Source organism: Sturnira hondurensis, unplaced genomic scaffold, assembly GCF_014824575.4.
Source record: "Sturnira hondurensis isolate 20B ecotype Veracruz unplaced genomic scaffold, ASM1482457v3 Scaffold0022977, whole genome shotgun sequence".
Lineage (NCBI taxonomy): Eukaryota > Metazoa > Chordata > Mammalia > Chiroptera > Phyllostomidae > Sturnira > Sturnira hondurensis.
In genome coordinates, this window is record NW_028095608.1 from 1,021,270 (window position 1) to 1,027,317 (window position 6,048).

Here is a 6,048-nt window from a genome sequence, read left to right on the forward strand (position 1 = left end):
ATGCTGTCACCCAGAAGGAGTCCAGTGTCAGGTGTCCTCCCAGCAGACAGCCGCCCCAGCAGGGAAAAGGATGTTTCGCCCAGCTGTGGTGAAGGAGGCCAACCCCACAGGCCCAGGCAGCACTGTGTGACTAGGTTCAAGGCCACAGACACAGTGACACAGAGTCTAAGTCCTCTGAGGTGTCCCTGTGTGACTGTCCAATTGAGGGGCACCCAGAACCTCTGAGAGGACACTAGCCGTATGCTGAGATGTGCAGCCGGGCTGCTGGAGGCCTGCAGTGCACGCCGGGCCGGCAGTCAGTGGGACTGTGACCTCCCACTGCCAGGATGGCTGTTCTGACCTCCGCGAGGTGCCCCCTCCCCACGTGCTGCACGGGCACTGGCTCTCCCTCTCCCACAGGAAGCAAGGGCGGCCTGATCTGTAATCCCTCGTGCAGGAGAGAAGTTACACGTGGCAAAAGAACATGTGAATTCTGCAAATTTCCTGCTGGAAGCCCCCCTTTACTCACAGGCTTTCTGGCTGGCCATTTCCTGGCTGATGGAGAATGGAGAGAAACGTCCCCCCTTACCCAAATGAAAGACCAGCGCCCAAACATGTCTCCACAAGAAACGGCCAGACGCCTCCTCACCCACCCCCCCACACACACACGGTCAGTGTTGGCCTCAGATGAATACCTGGGTCTACTCCCACGTCCAAGCAAACACTCACAAGAGTGTTTAGGAGGAAACCTCAGGTTTAGCAACATCTGAGTGTTTGGTACTGTCTTTGGTAAAAAAAATGAAAGGGTAAACCTTTTGCTGACTTACTGTTCAGCCCTGAAACTCTTTTTTTTTCAACTTAATCCTCACTGACAATATATTTACTGGTTTTGGAGGGAGAGGGAGAGAGAAGCATCAAGGTAGGAAACACCTATCGGCTGCTGCCCATACACACCGATGGGGAATCAAGCCAACCTCTGGTGCACAGGACACTTTAACCCACCAGACTACTGCCCAGGGCCAACACTTCTTCTTAACTGAACGAGTCAATGTAGGGTTGAGCCCACGAAGGAAAGTCATTTCTAATACTGCCAAGCTCTAGAACAGTCTAATTCAGATCAAATTAACCTGACTGCTCACCGCCCCCTCCACCCCCGATGCAGTGCAGTGAGTATTTACTTTCTGCCTACTGGCGTGCCAGAGTAGAAACCCCTGGTCTAGCGGGGAAGGGACCATCAAGCAAATCATTACATTATTCCATCTTCTCTCCATTCTACTGATGAGGATCCAAAGCTCACGAAGTATCTCTAATAGCTGACCCATGTGGGTGTCGTCCTGCAAATTGAAAGGTCGCTGGTTTGATTCCCAGTCAGGGCACATGCCTGGGTTCCAGGTGCGTACAAGAGGCAATCAGTCCATGTTTTTCTCTCACATCAATGTTCCTCTCCCCCTCTTTATTTAAAAAAAACTATTTAAGAAAACTAAGTACCCAAGTAACCAATAACCCCGAGTCAGACAGCCTGTACATGACAGAGCCAAATTCAAACCACAGTATTGAGACTGCAGTCACTCTGATATTGTCACATTGCTGAAACTGAGCTTGTGACTGTGTAATAAAAGAACCTGGAGGTTAGGGAATTTGGAAAGTCTTGTCTTTTGTCATCGAGCATTTATTGAGGATAGGATCATTTAGCTAGCATCTTTCTCTGAATACAAAAGCAAATAGAAAAATAAATCATCCACCCTCTGGTTCCCTTTCCCATCGGATCTGAACATCGGTCTTGGTGGTGATAAAAGGAGGGAAGTATCATTGAAGCTGGCCTCACCGCTCTGTAGCATGTGGGCTAGTTTCAAACAAGGAAAAAACCTAACTAACTAAATACATACATACGTACACACATACATACATAAAACAATAAAAATGAATCGTCCGTGAAAGCTGACTGAGTTCCGAGCCTCCCAAGTGCTGCCCGAGGTGCAGGCTGGGCTGTAGGACGTGTGTCCTGCTCCGGGGTCAACAGCACAGCACCGTGCTGTGGAGGCCCACAGAGTAGCAGCCTTATACATAATTCACCCCCACATTTCACAAGCTTTCAGGGCGATTTAAATAGTTTATAGAATGACTCTAAGTTGTTTTGTGAAAACTGCATAAACGCTACCTCAGTGACTGCTAGATTAGCTTTTAAAAGTTTATTTTTGCCATTTTGCTAAATGAGGAGGCTGTCAAATACCAAAAAAACCAGGTATGTTCTATTCTATTCTCAGTCTTTGTATACTTCTAATAACCCAGTGACTCAGCCACTAAGTGGTTTTAAGACAGATTTCATCACCCCTCACATTCAACACTTCCTTATCAGCCTCCCCTGCTATGTGGTCTAAGAATCTTACATTAATTTCATCAAAAAAAGTTCTGAGCCTACTTCTGCCTGTTTGGATGTCTGTTCATCCACGAAGGATTTAATGAGCTTTCAGCTATGCAGATGCTGGGAAACCCAATGACGACATACATCCCTAGGAGTGACCTAGCTGGACAAGGGGGACAAGTTACCGAGATCACAGGACACCCTAGCATTCTACAGGGACTTCCAAGGAGTGCGTTAACCTGCCCTGGGAGGGCATCACAGACCCTCTCAACCTGAAGGTGACACCAGTGAGGGCATGGGCCATTAGCACAGGCACATCATGTGCAAAAGGTCCTGAGGCAGCAGATGACACTGGAGTGTCTGACATAGGCCAGTAGCCTCGAGGGCCCCACAGCTGGCTCGACTCCCACAAGGGGCCACTGCTCTGACCCTGTCAAGCACTCGCCTGCAACCCCCCAAAACCTGCCTCGCGTGTTTCCCCTAATGAGCTCCGTTAGCTGCCAGGCTGGAGGGGCCACTTTCCCTGCCCTCTGTGCACAAAGGGACAAGGTGGGACAGCGAATCGGGATGGGATGGGCCTTGGTGTCACATGAGGGACACATGTTGCAGAACAACCCCTCAGGTGGCAGTGTGGATCAGCACTGAGGCCAGAGAGAAGTGGGCTGGATTTGAGACTGGGGACAGGCAAGATTCCTTCACTGACAGAATGCAGTCAGGTCAGGAGACGGTAGTCAGGTATAAGCAGGCACGGAAGCAGCATGCTCAGGGGAATGAATTCAGTTCCATATATGTCACTTGAGGTGGCTGTGGACATACCCACCTGGGCTCAGGAGGGGGTCATTAGGTGCAAGTGCCACTGAAGCCAGAGAGAAGTTGCCCAAGAGGCATAGAGAAGTGAGGGAGAATTTCTCGACACACAGAGTCTGAGAGGATCAGGTTCTAGCAGAAGCCCAGCTGCCTGCCCCAAGGCCCCTCCCAAGGTCCTGGCTCCTGCCCAAGCTCACCCCAGACCTGCAGGTCGCCTGCTCCCCACCCAGCCTTTCCACCCTCAGGTCTGCCCACCCGTTCAGCCTGTGACGGGAGCCTAGGAAGTCACGACATACACTCATGAATCACGAACTTTATGTCACTCAGTAACTTGGGGGCAGGCAAAGATTTTGTTAGACACTGCAAAATTATAAAGAACAAAAACTTTCATTTTAGAAAAAGCTATGACAAGACTTCGGGGACACCGTGTGCTTTCACACCTCCTCAAGCTCTGTATTCTCCCAAGAACAGCAGCAGCCATCCTACCTGCAACCTGAGTCACACAGGCATCCCGTCCGCTCCTTAGGTCTCTTCTTCGGTGGAAAGTGCTCCGATTCTTCAAGATAAACAAAAACAGCCCTCCTCTGCTACATACAGTACAAGTTACCCCCTAAAAAGTACAGTGCAAGTTACCCTCCCTAATTAAAAAAAAACCTTGAATCTTACAGCTAACTCATCTTTGATGAAAAAGCGAAGAATACACAGTGAGGAAAGGCCAGCTCTTCAATACATGGTACTGGGAAAATGGGCTCCCAACACCAATACAAGAAATGGGACCTGACTTGGACCATATATGAAAATCAACTCAATATGGACTCAAGACTTAAAAGCTTTCTGACTTGCCCTGGCAATGATTTTCTGCATTTGACACCAACAGCAAAAATGAGCTGGGACTAAGTTACACTAAAACCTTCTGCACAGCAAAGGAAGCCATCAACAACATGAAAAGACAACCTACAGAAGAGGAGAAAATAGCTGCAAAACACGTATCTGACACAGGGTTAATATCCAAAAAATCCAAGACACTCATACAACTGAATAGCCAAAAAAAAACCCAAACCCCAAACCACCCCCCTAAACAAACTCAATTTTAAAACGCGCAAACGACCCGAACGCATTTTTCCAGAGACATACCAGTGGCCAACACGCGTATGAAAAGGTGGTAGCATCACGAATCATCAGGGAGACGAAATCAAAACCACAAAACCACCTCACACCTGCCAGAATGGCTGGTGTCGAAAAGTCAGCAGTGGGTACGGATGTGGGGAATGGGAGCCCTCGTACACTGGCAGAGCTAACACAGACTGGTGCGGCCGGTGTGGAAAGCAGTGCGGAGGGTCTTCCCCAAGTTGAACATAAAACTGCCTTCTGACCCAGCGATCCCACTTCTGGGTGTACGTCTGGAGGACGTGGAACCTGTCCCAGAGGTGCCTGCGTTATGTGCAGCAGCTGAGCCAGGGGACCACCTCAGTGTGTGTGGATGGATGCACACCTGACATGTGGTTCACCCACACAATGGCAGTCAGCCTTACATGGAAATTCTTCCATATCCGGCACCAATGCACCCATAGGACACGCTAAGTGAAATAGGCCAGACACAGAAAGGCAAATAGTGCACCTCACGTACTATTTGACCTGAATCCAAAAAAAGAGTCACAGAAACAGAGGGGAAGCGGAATACCGAGAGCTGGGGTGGGGGTTGGAGGAAATGAGGAGGCAGTGGTCAAAGGGCAGACTTGCAGGTGTGAGTATGCCATGGAGATCTAATGTAGAGTGTGCAATTAGTTACTATGTACCGCACACTTGAAATCTGTAGGTCTTAAGTAGTCTCACCACACACACCAAGAAGGTGACAAGGTAACAGCTGTTAATGAGCTTGAAGGTGATAATCATTTCATAATGCACGTCCATCAAAACATCACTTGTACATCTTAAATACATGTAAGTTGTATTTGTAAATCATTCCTCCCCAAAGCTGGGGGGGATCGTGAATCTTCCATCCACTGCAAGATACCGGGCAGGTTTCTCAGGCTGGGCCAACACTTCCTGGAGCTCTGCAATGTTCTGTCCTCACCTGTGTGGGCTGGAGCTGCCCATGTCCACAGCCGGACTCCTCTTCTCCATGGGGTTTCTACACTTGCTACCTGAGCCCTGCTGAACAGCGGGACCGCAGTGGACGCTGCTGAAAGCCACTGCGTGCTCTCCAGGAATGGGATGCTGAAACCACTGGTTTTGAAATCAGTCTCTGCTGGGACCACAAAGTTGTCCTCAAACGCTGAACAGGGCAAGCAGCCTCTCTGGGGGACTGTCTTGTGTATTGCTCTGAGTATATTGCGAGAAGTTCTGGTTTTAGACCTTCAAAGACGCCCATTGGCAGGGAGCAAGCCCAGGCAGCTCGGTTCTGTCTGTCCACTTCCCTACGCAGAGAGGAGGAAGGGCTGCACAAACTCCAAGTGGATTCCAGTGGGATCCACTTCTCCCTGAATGAGCTTGCATGTTTACCCCACCTTATCACTACCAGTGGGGCTTAAATGGGATTTAGTGCCCCCACAATGCCTCCTGAGCCGTTTCCAGAACCGTACTATAGCCTTTAAAAGGCCAAGAAATTATATATATATATATATATATATATATATAGAGAGAGAGAGAGAGAGAGAGAGAGAGAGAGATCTAAAACCTTGTACCTAAAAGGGGAAAAATCCATTTGATTTGTCCCAGAACACAAAACTGGAAGAAAAACATAAAAACTCACAACTAAAATGCTTAGGGAAAGTACTTTCTGGGTAAGCAGCATCACATCTGGTTGGAGAAACTCCCCTCCGGCTGTAATGGGCTGGCCGATCTGAAACCCAGCATCTGAGGATGGTCTTCGTGCTCCAGGTCCCATTCAGTCGAGCGCT

General features: G+C 49.0%; 1 non-coding gene across 1 annotated transcript; it reads left to right on the forward strand.

The window, feature by feature from the left end:
• The first annotated feature begins 1,719 nt into the window (after positions 1-1,719).
• On the forward strand, positions 1,720-1,838 carry LOC118980690 (small nucleolar RNA SNORA61). Its single transcript, XR_005065191.1, has one exon. It is a non-coding gene; the product is annotated as a small nucleolar RNA SNORA61 (small nucleolar RNA).
• Positions 1,839-6,048: the final 4,210 nt, after the last annotated feature.